Genomic DNA, 24,880 nt, shown 5'->3' on the forward strand with positions numbered 1-24,880 from the left:
AAGTTGTGTCAAGTTTGTTGAGTTAAAAAAAAATGGCAACCTTCTTGCAACAGTGTCATTCTCGATAATCATTCAATAATCGAAAATGAAACAAAATACTGTTAGAAACACATCCAATAAACGTCTCCAATTATGTGGAATGTAATGTTTTATCAGCATTTTGTTTAATTTTTGATTTTGAACAATTATCAAGGCTCAATATTGCTGTAAGCAGACCAACTTTTTTTTTTGTCATTTGTATTCAAAGACCTGGCACCATTTTTGTTTTTAAGTAAAAAATGCTTTAAGTTAAAACACAAAAAACTTAAGTAGAAAAGTAACTTTATATTGCCTTTGGTAATGCTTATTTGGTGCATATTTATTTTTTCAACCTTTTTTTTTTTTGTTTTGTTGGCTATTGCAGAAAATAATGTACAACTGATTTTTAGACTCAAAAGACAAGAAAACTTTTCAGTGTGAGAAATAACTGAGAAAGAACTGAACCGGATAAAAAAAAGTAGATTATAGTGCTAGAGTGAATTTCACAGTTTAAGTAAAAAAATCTCTTCTCTACTTATATATAAAAGGCACTTTGTGTGTGTGTGCGTGCGTGTGTGTGCCTGAGTTCATTTCCCATGGACTCTGAAACGGCTGGCCTGATTTTTTTTTTTATTTCACACAAATGTACTTGATGTGTTTGAGAATGTTCTTAGATAGGTTTTGTATCAGAATGCTTCTGGTAAGTATTGAAAAATCGCTAATCGAAAAAATCCTATTAAAGAAGGAACAGTCTGATTTTGACCAAAGTTAACACCTAACATCACAAAAGCATTGGAGAAGTTTTATCATTGCACAAGCATGAGGGAGCCTCGTATATAAAATCAACAGTAGGTTCTTTGATAAGTCAGGAGCACTTCCGAAATGAATGTTTCTGTTTAGAGCACAATTGAACTATGATACTTGACTTTTGCAATTTAAACTTTAATTAAAGGCATTATATAAAAATAGTTTTATAAAATTAACAGTAGGTTCTCTACAGTGCAATGTAGACTACAATGTATTGTGGAGTAAGTCACTGCAGAGAGGCATGTGAAGCTTCCTCCCTGTGCACAGTGGTTGGTCCCCATCTAGAGCAGACAACTAAATAGATTTGATTGAAAAATGGCCAATTCCACCGTTTTCATGACAATAAAAGTATGGGCAGAGGTGGGAGGGGGCACAATTGTTGATCCTCATTCAATCTTGAGCAATGTTAAGTCTCTCTGCTAGTATATAAATAAAATTCAGATTAGTGCTCAACTGAACTTAATAATTATTTAATATCTTACAATTTTGCATGACCAAGTCCTGAAGAGATATTTTCAAAATTAAACATGAAGCAAACATTACGAAAACTCAATTCATCGGATACATACTTACAAATACGAATGGAGTAAAAAATGCACAAAATTATTAACAATAAACACAAAGACCTGTACAAATTCAGTTGACTGCCTTTTTGTTATAAAAGTTGTGTCAGAAATATTTCAGCAAATAATGGGTTCAGTGACCTGGATTTTGTGGTAGCATATCTTGACGATATTTTGATAACTTGAGAAAACGTTGAACAAGTGAAAAATAGTATTGAAAAATATTTAAAGACACCTTTTAGCTAAGCCTTATCGATAAATACAAACTCTTAACAACAATTAAATATTTGGGACACATAATTAATGAAAGGTGTTAAAAGTCAGATCTACAGCAATAAAACGTACACTGCTGCTGCTGCTGTTAACAAGTGCAGCAACATTGTAAATTATTCTGTGACTTGAAATTATTACAGCAATTTTATTCTTAAAATGCATGCATTAATAACCCCACTTAATGAATTAAGATACAAAATGGAGCTGCTCTTCTGCTTATCAAAAAGCATTCAAAATATAAGACCTTTAAAATCTGACTTATCACTCATGCATTATAATCCTAATCAAAAGATATATACACTGTGGCTTATGCTAGTATATTCAGAAGAGGGGACATTTTACTACCTAAGGAAGCATGTTCTGTGTAGCACTAGCTGCTGTTATGCGAAAGACAGAAGAGACTAAGCAAAGCGGTTTTTCTATAGGTAGACAAATCCCCTCTAACCTCTCCTACACTGATGACATCGCTCTTGTTAATGAATGCACAAACTTCAAGTTTTTTTGTTAATGTATTAGCAAAGAATGCAAAGGAGATAGGATTAGAAACAAACCTAGAGAAAACAATGTATGTCTACAGCTGAATCACAGTTTAACCTAAACATTATTATTCACAGTAAACCCATCAAAGAGGTCACCCAATTAATTATTGAAGGCATAAACGGACTTTCTCCAGTGATCAGACGATGACACTGAAATACAGAATCGGGCTGGGTTGGGCAGCTTTTCAAAAACACAGCACGATTCTAAAATCAAAAAGGGTGCTGATAACTGTTAAAGTAAAAGTCCATTTAATTTATGTCCTCCCAGTAGTTTTACATGGTCTTGATTGTATCACTAGCCAGTCGCATTGAGGTGTTTCAAGATCACGTAATGCATTTCATTACAGGACATTGCCTGATCAAAAAAAAAAAAATATATATATCCACCCTTCATCAAACTACTTTCCTACTCCCTCTATAAAATCAAAAGTAAAACTCTTAAATTTTTTGCCCATGTCAAACGATCAACAAAGCTATGCTTTGAATGTATGTTAGAAGGCAAAAGAAGAGGAAAGCCAAGGAGAAGGTGTAGAGAAAATGTTTTTGATTGGACATTTCTCAACAGTTGGGCGTCCATCAACCAACTTGCCCCGGATCAGAAGGAATGGTGAAAAATAAGTCACATGGGTTCGCAATCCACACTAAACAGAAGATGCGTCTCATGATGATGAAGTTGTGTTCTTTTATGACAAGCTCTATTTCCTGTTTCGGTTGTGTTGAACTTTTTTATTTAGTTGGGATTACTATATAAATATTAATATTTATATTTGCTTTAAGTTTACACAAGCATTCGGTTTGTAAACTTCATTTTTACTTCTTGATTTTATATATATATATATATATATATATATATATATATTTTTTTTTTTTTTTTTTTTTTTTTTCCACCACTCCCAAACAAAAGCATATTGAAACTTAGATGAAACTATTATTTAGAATCGTGTCTAGTACAGTCAGGGAAGCAGGAAACAGAGGGTGAATTCCAAGTGAAGAAACTATTAGAGTAGAAGGTTTTCCAGTATCTAGAGACCTAAACAGTGAAAGGCTGGGTTTTTGCTGCTTGTCAGGTTAATCGGGACTATATAGATTGAGAGCACACAAATACTACAAGTTCATTGGAGCACATTCCATCAAATTACTTGTAAAACAGAAACCGGGTTGCAACAGTGCAGCGATGGGACAGAGGTCGTAGCTTGGTCAATAGTGCAAGACTTATTAGACTTGCAACTAAGCTTTGGACAGCAATACTTCATGCATGGGCGAATGGTGGTCTCGTAAAGACATGGGATGTTCTATAGTGCGAGTCATTTTTTAGTACAGTAAAAGGAGCTCACATTTTTTGCATCAGACCTTGCCAATGTTTCTCAATTGATTTGTTCCAATTCATGTTGCCCGTGAAGGAGTTTAAAGAATGAGCTCTCCGGTAAAGTGTTGTCATGGCAACCGGTGATTGAGAAAGGAGTTTCGTAGTTGTTAAAAGAAAGAAGCTTAATCTTAGTAGCATTAAATGTTACCATCCAATTGTATTTGTTGTTTTCTAGGGTTTCTGCCACTGATACGATCCACCAATTATCACATTTCCTAATTTGTAATTGGAATAGTGTGAATAGAGATACGTTGACAGGAAGAGGCAAGTACGCTGTTGAAGAAAGACCCAAACTGCCAAAACTCAAGTAAGCATCATTTATTTCTAGCCAGTGTCATAAATTTACATTGTGGATTAACTCTTAATTTCTTCATTGTAGTATGTACCTTTTAAAGCATCCTGTTTGAGGTAACAATGAAAACTTTGTATCAAGAAAACTCAGTAGGGCGAAACTATTCTTGAAGAGGAGGAGAGCTGGTTCCTAAGTAATTCCTGTTAGAATGACAAGTTTTGCATCTAAACATTCTTGGATAATGATGTGTAAGGCTAGAGATCCAAGGATGTGTGATGTTTACTAAGACTTATTCTTATATCGTCAAGATTTTGTTTTTAGTTTCTGATAACACTTTCAACATCATTTGTACTATAAAATAAAAAATTATTAACTCTGACTCAAGGACAGTTCATCCCAAGTCCAAACAGAGATAAAGCAGGGATAAATCGCCGGATGTCGTCAACAAGTTCATCTAGCATCACATCATTAAGATACCATGTATTGGAAGGAGAAGTGATGAAATGGTCAACTTTGTCAACGGAAATTGTAAATACTTTTAGATCTTGCTAGACACCTGTGTGGGAAGAGATTCTGTTGTCAGATTTGATGCAATATGCTTGGGTTATTATGCAAAAGATGAGCCAATTGAAAAATGGAAGAAGTCGGGTACGGCCAACAATGAAGTACTGTTGCCACATCTGGGTAGGAGCTGCTAGAAGCAGCTTATCCTGCCTTGACAGAGTTCAAAATAGACTTTGTAGCTTAGTGGGGATGCCCTTTTCTCTTCCCTACAACCTCTTCCCCACAGAAGAGACGTTGCAAGCTTGCCTCTGCTTTATTGCTATTTTACTGGCAAATGCTCAGCTGAGCTTCAATCTATGGTCCCCCCCCTCCCTCGCCAAACTTTCACGAAAAACACTCGTCTAGCCAAAACCACTATCAATAATTTCTCACACTCTTTATCTTCGAGTGGCCTCTGGGCCTTGATAAGTGGTGATTCCTATGTAAAAAAAAAAAAAAATAGTCTGATGATGGAAAACATGATCTCTAATTCTATTAGAAATGTTTATCATATTTAGTTTTAGTATAAGAAAAGAAAAAAATGTGGAAAATATTTTTTTTTTAAATATTTTTTAAAAAACTATTTAAAAAAAAAGAAAAAATTTTTTTTAAATAGTTTTTTATAGCATGAACAGTGACTTTGCATTCACCTTGTATAACTATAGGTCTAAATTCCCACTCCATCGCTTTTATGACATTCTCCCAACATTACAAGTCAGACTCCACAACCCATTAAGTTCCAGGGTATCTAATTTTTTTCTACTATTGAGTTGAAACTTTGTGCAATAATTAAAAATGAGTTAGAATACACAAATTGAAATGAAAAAGTTATTTTATTTAGAAAACGAAATATTGACTCTCCTATGAATACGACACTAGGTACATATGATATATTTTAGAAATCAAAAGGCTATACATTCCAGATAAAATTTACATATTATGTTAAGGAACAAAGCAGTTCATATAAAGAGTCACACTGCACTTTTGGCAATAATAATAATTGCAAACTTGTTTAGAAGTTCATACATCATCAAATAAATAAAATTTTAGCAAATTTCTCAAGAATTTTTAAGGGGGGTTTCAACAACTCTCAGAGAAAAGTTGATGAGTATAGATGAATTTTATCCTTTCTTCAGAGTTATTATGCAATAAGCAGTACTATTATATATTACCTTATGGATTATGGGTTAAAACGTCACTATATATTTAAAATTATCTCTCACCAGCTCTAGACAACCTTCTTCTATCTAGAAAGCATTTGCCCCATTGTATAAAATGAGGGGGAGTTAGACTCGATCCTTGGTACAGGTCTGTTAATTAGTTTTGTGCCCTCTTCAGGAGTTACTTGAACAGCTCACTCTTTACTGGCAACTCTCCTCCCATAGTAAAGTATAAAAAAAGGAAAGCAGGGTAAATGCTTATTACCTGGAGTGCATCCCTTCAAGAAATAACCAAAGGAATTGGGGCTATGTGTGCCATCATGTAAATACTAAGAGGAGCCTTAAGCTAGGTGTCTTACATAAAAACTTTGTCTTGTGTCAGATATGCCCTTGTAGAGAGGCATAAACTCAGAATTATTATAATGTTAACAAAAAGACATTGTTCTAATTATTCTTATATTGTGTATAATGAAAAAGGTTATATCTATATATCTATAAAAGTGAACGTGTCTGTGTGTGTACATTTCCCTACGCAATAACTGTCAATTTTAAGTCTACAGACTCGAAATTTGATATGCAGGGTAGTGAGATTTGGGGAAATCTTTGTAATTCGTTTTTGGCCAGAAATTTGGCTGTCAAAGTTCAATGATTTGACATTTGAGAACTCTACCAAACTTCAACAATTTTGGGTATAAACAACTGAAATTTTATATATAGGTTCCTTGGACATGGATCTAACTTAATAACTTGATTTGAGCCCAAAACAAATGTTAAGGAGTCATAATAGGAGTCAATGTTAAAAAAAAATTGACCTCTGCGGTCTCTACCAAATTACTTAGAAAATTTCTGGTCTAAACATTTGAAATTTTACATAAAGGGTATTCAGAGATAGGGCAAGCTTTTTAATCGGTTTGGGTCAAAAATTTTTAGTTACCAATGTATGTATGTATGTATGTATGTTTGCATGTCTGCCTAAAACTTTCGACAGAGGCGACAGATTTTCACAAGATCAGTATCGTTTTGAAGTTCTACCTTTCAGACGACAAATATCAAAAAATTGGCTAAAAACATTAATATCTCCACCTTCAACTGGGCACTTTTCTACAGGGGGGGGGGCGCTTTTTTCGACGATATTTTCGAAAGTCGCCTCAACATCTCCAACCTGCGCATTTCTTCATCAGCAGGAATCCTACCCAGCCTTTATCGAAGACAAACTATTATTCCCTTCGGGAATGTTACCAGCCCATAACAGCAGATAGCTGAAGATGTCACATCTTTTGTAACATGGACCTTTTTTTACTTTAATAAAATTTACGTTGAAGTTTTAAGGTGAGCTTGTTGTAATTTCTGTTTGGTTTTCTTCCATTCTGCCAGGGGCAAAAACCTTGTGAGAGAAATATCACAGTACATTAGCCCAAAAAACTATATAAAACTTTGTACATATGAAACTTTACATATTCTGTTGATTATAAAAAAAAAAAGAAGAAATTTTCACTGAAAAGATACTTCCGGATATTACGTCTGCCACACATTTTGTATTTAAGAAAGAAAAAAAAAAAAAAAAAAAAACCTGCTACTTTTTTTATTTTCTTCATCAGCTTTCCGCCTAAGCAGGGGGTGATGTAGCGGTTAACAAACTATTTTATAGATGCGGATCAATGCCCTTTGCCAACTTGATTCGGCAAAACTGACCAATCAGTTGGCAGAGCGCATTGATTTTAGCTGTCCCCTAAAGGACTATTTTTAGCCCTTTGGAAACTCAGCTGATTTGAGCAGAGCGACGCCAGCCAGTGACCAGAACAGATCTCTCTCACAGTACTCCTAACACCGCTACTCACTGGCTACTGCCATCCGTCGCTCATCTACCCCGACCATCAGCAGACGACACCCAGCCAGGCAGATTCCTTTGCCCTTTCTTTCTTTTCAGTTCAAGAAACAATCTCGTCTTTCTTCTACAATAAACCTCTTTTGTTATTTGTTTCAAGGAGGTGTTTTGTTGTTTTTGTGATTAATAATTAAATAATTATTAGGAGAGTAATGCACCTACATTTCTTCTAAAAAAGTACAAAATAGTTACAGAACACCCTCCCCCATGTTAGGAATGGCTTTAATTTATTGTTTCATCACGGTTCAATAAGTGCAGAGACGTACCTAAGTTTTTGCATTTAACATTTTAAAGCGTTTATTTACTTTGAAACAATGGTAGTGTTAAGTCTGTTGAGTTAGAACGAAAAAAAAAAAAATAGCGGTTTTGTTATAGCCATTGAGCCTTCAGCATTTCTGCAGTATACAGACGGCGACCATTTTCTTTTTTCTTTTTTTTTTTTCGTTTCACTAACCTGTCACTAGGTGACGCTTCTTGGTCAAATAGGGGACGATATAACTCATAATTTTTGTGAAATTCTTCGGAAACTTTATCTTAAATATGTGCGATTGTTGACGTCGGACACCTGTGAAACGATTTTTTGCAGGCTAGTAGATTGTTGTCGTCGAAGCAATGTCAATATAGACAAAGCATGGTATTGCAAACCAACAAGAGTAGTAATCACGGATTTCGCTGGATATGTTGCTTTAATCCGAAAAATATTTCATTTAAATAATTAATTTGTCCAAAAAATTACTTTATAAAAATCCAACGTTGCTTTCATTAAAATTTAATTTTCTAAGTATTTCAATAAATGTTTTTACAATTATATATTGATACATTTTTATACAATAAGTGTTTTGGTTTTCAAATATCTTTGTGTTCGGAAAAATAAATCTTATTTGTTATTTATTTGCCGTGTTATTTGACTCAGGAGAAATTGAAGTTATCGCCCCCTAACAATGGCCGCCGTCCGTGTAATGCAGAAGCAGAAGTGCCGGGTCCTCGATAATCGCTCAAAAGTCGAAAACTAAACAAAACACTGGTAGAACATTGCACATTCGCACGACGCACGATTGGTGACATTTATTGGATGGGTTTCGGTACTTTGCACTATTTGACCCACGCGCTCTGGGATATTATTTAGAAAGCTATTCTAAGAATAGGGGGAGGGTGTTTTGTAACTATTCTGTACTGGTACCTTAAAAAAAAAAAAAAAAAAAGATATCGGAAAACTTTAAAATACTATTTTAAAAATAGCGCGGGGCGGGGGTAAGTAGTGCCCAAGCATCTAGGTTTCTACGTTTGGTGTACAAAAGAAACAAATGCATTGTGGTGGATATTACTTCGCAATTTAATTTTTTTTTTTTTTTTTAATAGGATTTTTAGTTAAAATAAAGTTTCGTCCTTCTTTGCTGACATTTTTCGTCAGCTTATACCCTGGAAAAGTCACTTCCGAATAATGTTTACCAATTCGTAAATATTCTGTTATTCTGAAAAACAGCTGAGTTCGCTTGCATAAAACTGATCAGAAGTGATTTTTACAGGGCATTGATCAGATCAGCTGACGGAGTATGTCAACAAAGACGTACGGAACTCGATTTTAATCGGATATTTAGAATTTATTTTGTTTTATTTTACGCGATTACGTATGAATAATTGATTTTTGACAATCAAAAACATAAGTCACGTAGAGGCGAGAAACACAAACACGGGATAAGTCGTCACACTATTTTATTACTAGAGATATAAACCAATGACAAGTTTGTCAAATATTAAAATAAATAAATAAATAATCGGTGCTAGTGCAGTGTGCACTGTTGCAGTAGCACTGCAGTGTGCAGTGCACTTAATGATCCGCGCTATTTTTTAAATAGTATTTTCAAGTGTAATTAAAGTTTTGTTTTTATTGAATTGTACAGAATAGGTACAAAACACCCTCTCCACCCCATGTTAAGAATGGCTTTCTAAATAATATTTCAGCACGGATCAATAAGAAATGCACTTGCACTATTACCAAAATTCTTTAATTTTTGGGTAAATTTTACAACGTCCCCCAACATATTATAAACACCCGAACTTCCCCCATGTTAAGAACGGCTTTCGGTATAAACACCCCAGACCTCGAAAGCCGTTCTTAAGATGGGGAGGTTGGGGGCGGGTTTATTCCGAAAGCTGTTCTTAACATGGGGTGGTTGGAGGTGTTTATACTACGCTGGGGCAGGTCGTAAAAACACCGATTTAAAAAATAGCGCGGATCCGGATCACTCTCTGCATTAGCAGAGTCAGAGTGATCACTGATCCGCGTCGCCGCGCTATTTTTTAAATCGTATTTCCAAGTTTAATTAAAGTTTTATTATGTTTTTTTTTTATCATTCAATTGTAAGGTTAAAGTACAGAATAGGTACAAAACACCCTCCCCATGTTAAGAATGGCTTTTTAAATAACGTTATTATTTCAGTACGGATCACTCTCTGCATGAGTACCCAATTTTTTTTTTTTTTTTTTACTATTTGAAGGTTACTTCCATTTTGATAATTAAAAAAAAACTAAGAGAAATAACCTTTTACGTATTATTAATACAATTTGGTGTTTGTGGATATTAGTTTAACATCCGTTTTCGTTGGTAAAGTTTACAATAATAATAATAATAATAATGTCTTGTTTTTATTCGACTTACTATCAATGTTTCTTGTAATTTAAGCTCAAGTTATAAGAGTAAATCAGAAAAATAGGCGAAACGAAGTCCGCAGCAAACAGTGCAAGATAAAAAATTTTTTCTTATATAAGTCAATAAATATTTGATGAAGTAGTATATATTTATTTATTTTTTTACAAAATCTAATCGAAAACAATGAAACAATATTTTTTTTATGCAAAAAACAAAAAAAACATAAATAATAATAATAATAACCAGGAATAATACGATTTTTTTTTTTTTATCTGACACCGTTTGCTGCCGAATTCGAGTCGCCTATTCTTCTGCATCACCAATAAAACTGGGGTTGGGGGTAATTAAAACACCTGAAAAGGTAAGATATTCACAACGTTTGGGGGTGTTTTATTATTAGGGCAGATTTATTTTGAACGCTTCAATTTGTTCGTTAACTAATTTTAAAGAATTTAACCTTTTTTTATTTTTGTTTTAAAATACTTTTTTTAGATTTCTCAAGATGAGAAAAATATATTTTAGTCGTCCATAAATAAAACCAACTTAAAAACACAAATATAGACGATGTTTTGTTTTTTTAGTCATTTTTGCGTTAGTGTTAAAAAGGAGGAAAGATAGTGACAACTCCAATTAATATCACAAATAATTGCTAATTGAAGAATAGTCTTGATAATTGAAGGAATTTCGAATAGTTCTGCCATAGATTTGGTAAAGAAAGGTCAAGATGGCGAGTTTTAAAACTAGTATAAGACTGACCTTCGGGCAGACAGACGTATCCACGGGGTTTTCAAGCAAGTGTCAAGATGTTTTTCGGGTGTAGAACATTACGAATCCACGTCAACATGACTTTTTTTTTTTACGCAATCGACTTCCGAGAAGAGAGTACAAAGGGGGATAACGCGCTTGGAATAAATTTAGAGATCTGGCCTGGAGCCAGATTGCTTTCTTTTATTTTTCCTTCTTTTTTTTTTAACTATATGAATCTTAAAATTTGCTTGTTAGGGTTAGTTACTTTACTGCATATCAACCCTTTTGGGTCATTTACTGATGAATTCAGTTTTGATAGAAGTTTTTTTATGCTACAACTTCTTTATATTTTCAGATATTTAGTAGATTCTACGTGTATCTTTATAAATTTAAGTAAGTTTATTAGCTTATATATAGAATTCATTCAAAAAATAATGAACCGATCATTATGAATTTTGCACCGCAGGGCGCAGCTGTAAGGGATCAAAATATGAGCTATAATTAATTTAATTTAGATTTATGCAACGAAGATAAAAATTAAAAAAAAGTTTTAATTTTGAGGATATTTTTTTACTTTTTTATTTATTTATTTATTTATTTATTATAGATAGAAATGTGTCAGAAGTTAATGTAGTTATGGTTATATGGGGATATTATTGTTTTTACTTTTTTATTTTTTTATTTATTTATCATAGATAGAAGTGTGTCAGAAGTTTATGTAGTTATGGTTATATGGGGATATTATTGTTTTTACTTTTTTTATTTATTTATTTATTTATCATAGATAGAAGTGTGTCAGAAGTTTATGTAGTTATGTTTATATGGGGGTATTATTGTTTTTACTTTTTTATTTATTTATTTATTTATCATAGATAGAAGTGTGTCAGAAGTTTATGTAGTTATGTTTATATGGGGGTATTATTGTTTTTACTTTTTTTATTTATTTATTTATTTATCATAGATAGAAGTGTGTCAGAAGTTTATGTAGTTATGTTTATATGGGGATATTATTATTTTTACTTTTTTATTTATTAATTTATTTATCATAGATAGAAGTGTGTCAGAAGTTTATGTAATTATGTTTATATGGGGATATTATTGTTTTTACTTTTTTATTTATTTATTTATTTATCATAGATAGAAGTGTGTCAGAAGTTTATGTAATTATGTTTATATGGGGGTATTATTGTTTTTACTTTTTTATTTATTTATTTATTTATCATAGATAGAAGTGTGTCAGAAGTTTATGTAGTTATGTTTATATGGGGATATTATTGTTTTTACTTTTTTATTTATTTATTTATTTATCATAGATAGAAGTGTGTCAGAAGTTTATGTAATTATGTTTATATGGGGGTATTATTGTTTTTACTTTTTTTATTTATTTATTTATTTATCATAGATAGAAGTGTGTCAGAAGTTTATGTAGTTATGTTTATATGGGGATATTATTGTTTTTACTTTTTTATTTATTTATTTATTTATTTATTTATTTATTTATTATAGATAGAAATGTGTCAGAAGTTTATGTAGTTATGGTTATATGGGGATATTATTGTTTTTACTTTTTTTATTTATTTATTTATTTATCATAGATAGAAGTATGTCAGAAGTTTATGTAGTTATGTTTATATGGGGATATTATTGTTTTTACTTTTTTTATTTATTTATTTATTTATCATAGATAGAAGTGTGTCAGAAGTTTATGTAGTTATGTTTATATGGGGATATTATTGTTTTTACTTTTTTTATTTATTTATCATAGATTGAAGTGTGTCAGAAGTTTATGTAGTTATGTTTATATGGGGGTATTATTGTTTTTACTTTTTTATTTATTTATCATAGATAGAAGTGTGTCAGAAGTTTATGTAGTTATGTTTATATGGGGGTATTATTGTTTTTACTTTTTTATTTATTAATTTATTTATCATAGATAGAAGTGTGTCAGAAGTTTATGTAATTATGTTTATATGGGGGTATTATTGTTTTTACTTTTTTTATTTATTTATTTATTTATCATAGATAGAAGTGTGTCAGAAGTTTATGTAGTTATGTTTATATGGGGGTATTATTGTTTTTACTTTTTTATTTATTAATTTATTTATCATAGATAGAAGTGTGTCAGAAGTTTATGTAATTATGTTTATATGGGGATATTATTGTTTTTACTTTTTTATTTATTTATTTATTTATCATAGATAGAAGTGTGTCAGAAGTTTATGTAGTTATGTTTATATGGGGGTATTATTGTTTTTACTTTTTTATTTATTTATTTATTTATCATAGATAGAAGTGTGTCAGAAGTTTATGTAGTTATGTTTATATGGGGGTATTATTTTTTTTACTTTATTTATTTATTTATTTATTTATCATAGATAGAAGTGTGTCAGAAGTTTATGTAGTTATGTTTATATGGGGATATTATTGTTTTTACTTTTTTTATTTATCTATTTATTTATCATAGATAGAAGTGTGTCAGAAGTTTATGTAGTTATGTTTATATGGGGATATTATTATTTTTACTTTTTGTATTTTTTATTTATTTATTATAGATAGAAGTGTGTCAGAAGTTTATGTAGTTATGTTTATATGGGGATATTATTATTTTTACTTTTTTTTATTTTTTATTTATTTATTATAGATAGAAGTGTGTCAGAAGTTTATGTAGTTATGTTTATATGGGGATATTATTGTTTTTACTTTTTTTATTTATTTATTTATTTATCATAGATAGAAGTGTGTCAGAAGTTTATGTAGTTATGTTTATATGGGGATATTATTATTTTTACTTTTTTTATTTTTTATTTATTTATTATAGATAGAAGTGTGTCAGAAGTTTATGTAGTTATGTTTATATGGGGATATTATTATTTTTACTTTTTTTTATTTTTTATTTATTTATCATAGATAGAAGTGTGTCAGAAGTTTATGTAGTTATGTTTATATGGGGATATTATTGTTTTTACTTTTTTATTTATTTATTTATTTATTTATTTATTATAGATAGAAATGTGTCAGAAGTTTATGTAGTTATGGTTATATGGGGATATTATTGTTTTTACTTTTTTTATTTATTTATTTATTTATCATAGATAGAAGTGTGTCAGAAGTTTATGTAGTTATGTTTATATGGGGATATTATTGTTTTTACTTTTTTTATTTATTTATTTATTTATCATAGATAGAAGTGTGTCAGAAGTTTATGTAGTTATGTTTATATGGGGATATTATTGTTTTTACTTTTTTATTTATTTATTTATTTATTATAGATAGAAATGTGTCAGAAGTTTATGTAGTTATGGTTATATGGGGATATTATTGTTTTTACTTTTTTTATTTATTTATTTATTTATCATAGATAGAAGTGTGTCAGAAGTTTATGTAGTTATGTTTATATGGGGATATTATTGTTTTTACTTTTTTTATTTATTTATTTATTTATCATAGATAGAAGTGTGTCAGAAGTTTATGTAGTTATGTTTATATGGGGATATTATTGTTTTTACTTTTTTATTTATTTATTTATTTATCATAGATAGAAGTGTGTCAGAAGTTTATGTAGTTATGTTTATATGGGGATATTATTGTTTTTACTTTTTTATTTATTTATTTATTTATCATAGATAGAAGTGTGTCAGAAGTTTATGTAGTTATGTTTATATGGGGATATTATTGTTTTTACTTTTTTATTTATTTATTTATTTATTTATTTATTATAGATAGAAATGTGTCAGAAGTTTATGTAGTTATGGTTATATGGGGATATTATTGTTTTTACTTTTTTTATTTATTTATTTATTTATCATAGATAGAAGTGTGTCAGAAGTTTATGTAGTTATGTTTATATGGGGATATTATTGTTTTTACTTTTTTTATTTATTTATTTATTTATCATAGATAGAAGTGTGTCAGAAGTTTATGTAGTTATGTTTATATGGGGATATTATTGTTTTTACTTTTTTATTTATTTATTTATTTATCATAGATAGAAGTGTGTCAGAAGTTTATGTAGTTATGTTTATATGGGGATATTATTGTTTTTACTTTTTTATTTATTTATTTATTTATCATAGATAGAAGTGTGTCAGAAGTTTATGTAATTATGTTTATATGGGGATATTATTGTTTTTACTTTTTTTATTTATTTATTTATTTATCATAGATAGAAGTGTGTCAGAAGTTTATGTAGTTATGTTTATATGGGGATATTATTGTTTTTACTTTTTTTATTTATTTATTTATTTATCATAGATAGAAGTGTGTCAGAAGTTTATGTAGTTATGTTTATATGGGGATATTATTGTTTTTACTTTTTTATTTTTTTATTTATTTATCATAGATAGAAGTGTGTCAGAAGTTTATGTAGTTATGTTTATATGGGGGTATTATTGTTTTTACTTTTTTTATTTATTTATTTATTTATTTATTTATTTATCATAGATAGAAGTGTGTCAGAAGTTTATGTAGTTATGTTTATATGGGGATATTATTGTTTTTACTTTTTTTATTTATTTATTTATTTATCATAGATAGAAGTGTGTCAGAAGTTTATGTAGTTATGTTTATATGGGGATATTATTGTTTTTACTTTTTTATTTTTTTATTTATTTATCATAGATAGAAGTGTGTCAGAAGTTTATGTAGTTATGTTTATATGGGGATATTATTGTTTTTACTTTTTTATTTATTTATTTATTTATCATAGATAGAAGTGTGTCAGAAGTTTATGTAGTTATGTTTATATGGGGATATTATTGTTTTTACTTTTTTATTTATTTATTTATTTATCATAGATAGAAGTGTGTCAGAAGTTTATGTAGTTATGTTTATATGGGGATATTATTGTTTTTACTTTTTTATTTTTTTATTTATTTATCATAGATAGAAGTGTGTCAGAAGTTTATGTAGTTATGTTTTTATGGGGATATTATTGTTTTTACTTTTTTTATTTATTTATCATAGATTGAAGTGTGTCAGAAGTTTATGTAGTTATGTTTATATGGGGGTATTATTGTTTTTACTTTTTTATTTATTTATCATAGATAGAAGTGTGTCAGAAGTTTATGTAGTTATGTTTATATGGGGGTATTATTGTTTTTACTTTTTTTATTTATTTATTTATTTATTTATTTATTTATCATAGATAGAAGTGTGTCAGAAGTTTATGTAGTTATGTTTATATGGGGATATTATTGTTTTTACTTTTTTTATTTATTTATTTATTTATCATAGATAGAAGTGTGTCAGAAGTTTATGTAGTTATGTTTATATGGGGATATTATTGTTTTTACTTTTTTTATTTTTTATTTATTTATCATAGATAGAAGTGTGTCAGAAGTTTATGTAGTTATGTTTATATGGGGATATTATTGTTTTTACTTTTTTATTTATTTATTTATTTATCATAGATAGAAGTGTGTCAGAAGTTTATGTAATTATGTTTATATGGGGGTATTATTGTTTTTACTTTTTTATTTATTTATTTATTTATCATAGATAGAAGTGTGTCAGAAGTTTATGTAGTTATGTTTATATGGGGATATTATTGTTTTTACTTTTTTATTTATTTATTTATCATAGATAGAAGTGTGTCAGAAGTTTATGTAATTATGTTTATATGGGGGTATTATTGTTTTTACTTTTTTATTTATTTATTTATTTATCATAGATAGAAGTGTGTCAGAAGTTTATGTAGTTATGTTTATATGGGGATATTATTATTTTTACTTTTTTATTTTTTTATTTATTTATCATAGATAGAAGTGTGTCAGAAGTTTATGTAATTATGTTTATATGGGGGTATTATTGTTTTTACTTTTTTATTTATTTATTTATTTATCATAGATAGAAGTGTGTCAGAAGTTTATGTAGTTATGTTTATATGGGGATATTATTGTTTTTACTTTTTTATTTATTTATTTATTTATCATAGATAGAAGTGTGTCAGAAGTTTATGTAGTTATGTTTATATGGGGATATTATTGTTTTTACTTTTTTATTTTTTTATTTATTTATCATAGATAGAAGTGTGTCAGAAGTTTATGTAGTTATGTTTTTATGGGGATATTATTGTTTTTACTTTTTTTATTTATTTATCATAGATTGAAGTGTGTCAGAAGTTTATGTAGTTATGTTTATATGGGGGTATTATTGTTTTTACTTTTTTATTTATTTATCATAGATAGAAGTGTGTCAGAAGTTTATGTAGTTATGTTTATATGGGGGTATTATTGTTTTTACTTTTTTTATTTATTTATTTATTTATTTATTTATTTATCATAGATAGAAGTGTGTCAGAAGTTTATGTAGTTATGTTTATATGGGGATATTATTGTTTTTACTTTTTTTATTTATTTATTTATTTATCATAGATAGAAGTGTGTCAGAAGTTTATGTAGTTATGTTTATATGGGGATATTATTGTTTTTACTTTTTTTATTTTTTATTTATTTATCATAGATAGAAGTGTGTCAGAAGTTTATGTAGTTATGTTTATATGGGGATATTATTGTTTTTACTTTTTTATTTATTTATTTATTTATCATAGATAGAAGTGTGTCAGAAGTTTATGTAATTATGTTTATATGGGGGTATTATTGTTTTTACTTTTTTATTTATTTATTTATTTATCATAGATAGAAGTGTGTCAGAAGTTTATGTAGTTATGTTTATATGGGGATATTATTGTTTTTACTTTTTTATTTATTTATTTATTTATCATAGATAGAAGTGTGTCAGAAGTTTATGTAATTATGTTTATATGGGGGTATTATTGTTTTTACTTTTTTATTTATTTATTTATTTATCATAGATAGAAGTGTGTCAGAAGTTTATGTAGTTATGTTTATATGGGGATATTATTATTTTTACTTTTTTATTTTTTTATTTATTTATCATAGATAGAAGTGTGTCAGAAGTTTATGTAGTTATGTTTATATGGGGATATTATTGTTTTTACTTTTTTATTTATTTATTTATTTATCATAGATAGAAGTGTGTCAGAAGTTTATGTAGTTATGTTTATATGGGGATATTATTGTTTTTACTTTTTTATTTATTTATTTATTTATCATAGATAGAAGTGTGTCAGAAGTTTATGTAGTTATGTTTATATGGGGATATTATTATTTTTACTTTTTTATTTTTTTATTTATTTATCATAGATAGAAGTGTGTCAGAAGTTTATGTAGTTATGTTTATATGGGGATATTATTGTTTTTACTTTTTTATTTATTTATTTATTTATCATAGATAGAAGTGTGTCAGAAGTTTATGTAGTTATGTTTATATGGGGATATTATTGTTTTTACTTTTTTATTTATTTATTTATTTATCATAGATAGAAGTGTGTCAGAAGTTTATGTAGTTATGTTTATATGGGGATATTATTGTTTTTACTTTTTTATTTATTTATTTATTTATCATAGATAGAAGTGTGTCAGAAGTTTATGTAGTTATGTTTATATGGGGATATTATTGTTTTTACTTTTTTATTTATTTATTTATTTATCATAGATAGAAGTGTGTCAGAAGTTTATGTAATTATGTTTATATGGGGATATTATTGTTTTTACTTTTTTATTTATTTATTTATTTATCATAGATAGAAGTGTGTCAGAAGTTTATGTAGTTATGTTTATATGGGGATATTATTGTTTTTACTTTTTTATTTTTTTATTTATTTATCATAGATAGAAGTGTGTCAGAAGTTTATGTAGTTATGTTTATATGGGGATATTATTGTTTTTACTTTTTTATTTATTTATTTATTTATCATAGATAGAAGTGTGTCAGAAGTTTATGTAATTATGTTTATATGGGGGTATTATTGTTTTTACTTTTTTATTTATTTATTTATTTATCATAGATAGAAGTGTGTCAGAAGTTTATGTAGTTATGTTTATATGGGGATATTATTGTTTTTACTTTTTTATTTATTTATTTATTTATCATAGATAGAAGTGTGTCAGAAGTTTATGTAATTATGTTTATATGGGGATATTATTGTTTTTACTTTATTTATTTATTTATTTATTTATCATAGATAGAAGTGTGTCAGAAGTTTATGTAGTTATGTTTATATGGGGATATTATTGTTTTTACTTTTTTTATTTATTTATTTATTTATCATAGATAGAAGTGTGTCAGAAGTTTATGTAGTTATGTTTATATGGGGATATTATTGTTTTTACTTTTTTATTTATTTATTTATTTATCATAGATAGAAGTGTGTCAGAAGTTTATGTAGTTATGTTTATATGGGGATATTATTGTTTTTACTTTTTTATTTATTTATTTATTTATCATAGATAGAAGTGTGTCAGAAGTTTATGTAATTATGTTTATATGGGGGTATTATTGTTTTTACTTTTTTATTTATTTATTTATTTATCATAGATAGAAGTGTGTCAGAAGTTTATGTAGTTATGTTTATATGGGGATATTATTGTTTTTACTTTTTTATTTATTTATTTATTTATCATAGATAGAAGTGTGTCAGAAGTTTATGTAATTATGTTTATATGGGGATATTATTGTTTTTACTTTTTTATTTATTTATTTATTTATCATAGATAGAAGTGTGTCAGAAGTTTATGTAATTATGTTTATATGGGGATATTATTGTTTTTACTTTTTTATTTATTTATTTATTTATCATAGATAGAAGTGTGTCAGAAGTTTATGTAATTATGTTTATATGGGGATATTATTGTTTTTACTTTTTTATTTATTTATTTATTTATCATAGATAGAAGTGTGTCAGAAGTTTATGTAGTTATGTTTATATGGGGATATTATTGTTTTTACTTTTTTTATTTATTTATCATAGATAGAAGTGTGTCAGAAGTTTATGTAATTATGTTTATATGGGGATATTATTGTTTTTACTTTTTTTATTTATTTATTAATTTATCATAGATAGAAGTGTGTCAGAAGTTTATGTAATTATGTTTATATGGGGATATTATTGTTTTTACTTTTTTATTTATTTATTTATTTATCATAGATAGAAGTGTGTCAGAAGTTTATGTAATTATGTTTATATGGGGATATTATTGTTTTTACTTTTTTTATTTATTTATTTATTTATCATAGATAGAAGTGTGTCAGAAGTTTATGTAGTTATGTTTATATGGGGATATTATTGTTTTTACTTTTTTTATTTATTTATTTATTTATCATAGATAGAAGTGTGTCAGAAGTTTATGTAGTTATGTTTATATGGGGATATTATTGTTTTTACTTTTTTATTTATTTATTTATTTATCATAGATAGAAGTGTGTCAGAAGTTTATGTAATTATGTTTATATGGGGATATTATTGTTTTTACTTTTTTTATTTATTTATTTATTTATCATAGATAGAAGTGTGTCAGAAGTTTATGTAGTTATGTTTATATGGGGATATTATTGTTTTTACTTTTTTTATTTATTTATTTATTTATCATAGATAGAAGTGTGTCAGAAGTTTATGTAGTTATGTTTATATGGGGATATTATTGTTTTTACTTTTTTATTTATTTATTTATTTATCATAGATAGAAGTGTGTCAGAAGTTTATGTAGTTATGTTTATATGGGGATATTATTGTTTTTACTTTTTTATTTATTTATTAATTTATTTATTATAGATAGAAATGTGTCAGAAGTTTATGTAATTATGCTTATATGGGGGTATTATTGTTTTTACTTTTTTTATTTTTTTATTTATTTATCATAGATAGAAGTGTGTCAGAAGTTTATGTAGTTATGTTTATATGGGGATATTATTGTTTTTACTTTTTTATTTATTTATTTATTTATTTATCATAGATAGAAGTGTGTCAGAAGTTTATGTAATTATGTTTATATGGGGGTATTATTGTTTTTACTTTTTTATTTATTTATTTATTTATCATAGATAGAAGTGTGTCAGAAGTTTATGTAGTTATGTTTATATGGGGGTATTATTGTTTTTACTTTTTTATTTATTTATTTATTTATCATAGATAGAAGTGTGTCAGAAGTTTATGTAGTTATGTTTATATGGGGGTATTATTGTTTTTACTTTTTTATTTATTTATTTATTTATCATAGATAGAAGTGTGTCAGAAGTTTATGTAGTTATGTTTATATGGGGGTATTATTGTTTTTACTTTTTTATTTATTTATTTATTTATCATAGATAGAAGTGTGTCAGAAGTTTATGTAGTTATGTTTATATGGGGGTATTATTGTTTTTACTTTTTTATTTATTTATTTATTTATCATAGATAGAAGTGTGTCAGAAGTTTATGTAGTTATGTTTATATGGGGGTATTATTGTTTTTACTTTTTTATTTATTTATTTATTTATCATAGATAGAAGTGTGTCAGAAGTTTATGTAGTTATGTTTATATGGGGGTATTATTGTTTTTACTTTTTTATTTATTTATTTATTTATCATAGATAGAAGTGTGTCAGAAGTTTATGTAGTTATGTTTATATGGGGGTATTATTGTTTTTACTTTTTTATTTATTTATTTATTTATCATAGATAGAAGTGTGTCAGAAGTTTATGTAGTTATGTTTATATGGGGATATTATTGTTTTTACTTTTTTATTTATTTATTTATTTATCATAGATAGAAGTGTGTCAGAAGTTTATGTAGTTATGTTTATATGGGGATATTATTGTTTTTACTTTTTTATTTATTTATTTATTTATCATAGATAGAAGTGTGTCAGAAGTTTATGTAGTTATGTTTATATGGGGGTATTATTGTTTTTACTTTTTTATTTATTTATTTATTTATCATAGATAGAAGTGTGTCAGAAGTTTATGTAGTTATGTTTATATGGGGATATTATTGTTTTTACTTTTTTATTTATTTATTTATTTATCATAGATAGAAGTGTGTCAGAAGTTTATGTAGTTATGTTTATATGGGGGTATTATTGTTTTTACTTTTTTATTTATTTATTTATTTATCATAGATAGAAGTGTGTCAGAAGTTTATGTAGTTATGTTTATATGGGGATATTATTGTTTTTACTTTTTTATTTATTTATTTATTTATCATAGATAGAAGTGTGTCAGAAGTTTATGTAGTTATGTTTATATGGGGATATTATTGTTTTTACTTTTTTATTTATTTATTTATTTATCATAGATAGAAGTGTGTCAGAAGTTTATGTAGTTATGTTTATATGGGGATATTATTGTTTTTACTTTTTTATTTATTTATTTATTTATCATAGATAGAAGTGTGTCAGAAGTTTATGTAGTTATGTTTATATGGGGGTATTATTGTTTTTACTTTTTTATTTATTTATTTATTTATCATAGATAGAAGTGTGTCAGAAGTTTATGTAGTTATGTTTATATGGGGATATTATTGTTTTTACTTTTTTATTTATTTATTTATTTATCATAGATAGAAGTGTGTCAGAAGTTTATGTAGTTATGTTTATATGGGGGTATTATTGTTTTTACTTTTTTATTTATTTATTTATTTATCATAGATAGAAGTGTGTCAGAAGTTTATGTAGTTATGTTTATATGGGGATATTATTGTTTTTACTTTTTTATTTATTTATTTATTTATCATAGATAGAAGTGTGTCAGAAGTTTATGTAGTTATGTTTATATGGGGGTATTATTGTTTTTACTTTTTTATTTATTTATTTATTTATCATAGATAGAAGTGTGTCAGAAGTTTATGTAGTTATGTTTATATGGGGGTATTATTGTTTTTACTTTTTTATTTATTTATTTATTTATCATAGATAGAAGTGTGTCAGAAGTTTATGTAGTTATGTTTATATGGGGATATTATTGTTTTTACTTTTTTATTTATTTATTTATTTATCATAGATAGAAGTGTGTCAGAAGTTTATGTAGTTATGTTTATATGGGGGTATTATTGTTTTTACTTTTTTATTTATTTATTTATTTATCATAGATAGAAGTGTGTCAGAAGTTTATGTAGTTATGTTTATATGGGGGTATTATTGTTTTTACTTTTTTATTTATTTATTATTTATCATAGATAGAAGTGTGTCAGAAGTTTATGTAGTTATGTTTATATGGGGATATTATTGTTTTTACTTTTTTATTTATTTATTTATTTATCATAGATAGAAGTGTGTCAGAAGTTTATGTAGTTATGTTTATATGGGGGTATTATTGTTTTTACTTTTTTATTTATTTATTTATTTATCATAGATAGAAGTGTGTCAGAAGTTTATGTAGTTATGTTTATATGGGGGTATTATTGTTTTTACTTTTTTATTTATTTATTATTTATCATAGATAGAAGTGTGTCAGAAGTTTATGTAGTTATGTTTATATGGGGATATTATTGTTTTTACTTTTTTATTTATTTATTAATTTATTTATTATAGATAGAAATGTGTCAGAAGTTTATGTAGTTATGCTTATATGGGAAGTGTAAATGAAAAGAAAGACTTTTAAATAGAAATTTTATGAAAGATTTTTTTCTTGAAGTAGAATTTTTATCATATGTTCTTCGTTTTCAATCTGTATTCAAGTAGAACTGATATTGTTTGATTTTTTTTTTTTTTCATTGTTTTTGAAGTACAAAAGCGAAATTAATTCTTGTTTTTTCTCAATTTTGTTAGAATCACTCAGGGTGATAATTCTTTCCAGAATTGTATCTTATATAAATCTTTTATGCATTTTATGTGTTTCTGTGTTTGTAAATTATTACGTGGATAAATTTTGTTAACTAAGCTTTGGGAAATAAAAACAACAGCTTTTATTTCTTTTTAATAAAATCGGACTAAATTACTTTTATTAATTTTTGATAATGACCCCAAAATCTTGTTAAGAGTTCTGTTTGAAATTCCTTGCAGATTCTGACAGAAAGATTCCCAAGTATGATAAAATGCACCTCAAAGAAGGTTGGAGTTTACATCAACAGAAACGTTGTGGGAATAACACTTAAGATTAAAACAGTAGTCCAAATAATCCACATAATATAAATTATCAATCCTCATCTCAAAAATTATCTTTTGTGTGTATAAACTTACAACTTCATCTTTAATTAAATTCTGTGGAATCAAATGTCTTTCTATTTTTAATTTATTCCTAATTTTAACTTTAAAACGGTGGTTGAAGAATGAAATCCTATCCTGATCAGATTTAACCACCTTCAATCCCCTCAGATGAATTGTCCACATCACCATTCTAGCTAAAGTCAGAATTGAGAGAGAGAGACCATACGTGTCTTCCTGGAGGACGGATCACATACAGAACATCCATTAGCACTAACGACTCAGGATCAATGAGAACTATCATCTTGTAGAAACGCTCTGATCCCCATGTGGCGTCAATTGAAATGAATGGCTTTCGTCTAGGGGAGGCTCCATTGTGAGCCTGTTTTATAATTATTTTCATGGCAAATGCTTGTCTGAGCTCCAATTGATGGTCCCCACCCCCGGCCTGACTTTCACGAAAAACACTCATCTAGTTGAAACCACTATCAATAATTTCCCCTACTCTTTATCTGTGCCTAAACATAAACATAGATTCCATGAACAAAGTTTATTTCTTAGAACTGCATACCTGTTGAAGTCTGTTCTGTTTTCCTGCTTTCCAGCTAAATACAATATGGTCATCTTCAAGTCCAACATAAACAAGTTCTTGATGAGCCATTTTCCTTAAGTAATTCAATTTAACAAATTTCCACTACTAACGATTACTATGATATTGTCCCATTGACTACCATACACTCTTTAACCCTTATCATCGAGTGGTCTTTGAACCTTGATAAATGGTGACTCCTTTGTAAAAAAAAAAAATGCCAAAATTAGCTAGAGTTGAAGAAGACGTATTCAAACGTCTTTTTCTTGCTGTTGCAGTACTATTGCAAAATGGACACTCATGAATGTTTGCTATACAAGAACTAAAGCTTATGTCATTTAGGGATTATACATTTAAGAGTACTGAACCCAATGCCTAACTCTATTAAACGTGGATCTCCCTCATAAACTATTCCATCTATCTCTGAAGTCAAACCCTCCACTAAATCCTCGAATCATAACTTTCATTTT

General features: G+C 27.3%; 1 protein-coding gene across 1 annotated transcript in view; it reads right to left on the reverse strand.

Moving 5' to 3' along the window:
* LOC145245835 (dymeclin-like) overlaps window positions 1-11,020 on the reverse strand; it is a 124,836-nt gene extending 113,816 nt beyond the window's left edge. Inside the window, exon 1 of the mRNA XM_080107487.1 lies at window positions 10,853-11,020. The gene's annotated coding sequence lies outside the window, so the exon portion shown is untranslated. The remainder of the gene's footprint in view (window positions 1-10,852) is intronic.
* Window positions 11,021-24,880: the final 13,860 nt, after the last annotated feature.

Source organism: Euprymna scolopes, chromosome 23 (genome assembly GCF_053919585.1).
Source record: "Euprymna scolopes isolate OS-2025 chromosome 23, ASM5391958v1, whole genome shotgun sequence".
In the NCBI taxonomy this organism is placed as follows: Eukaryota; Metazoa; Mollusca; class Cephalopoda; order Sepiida; family Sepiolidae; genus Euprymna; species Euprymna scolopes.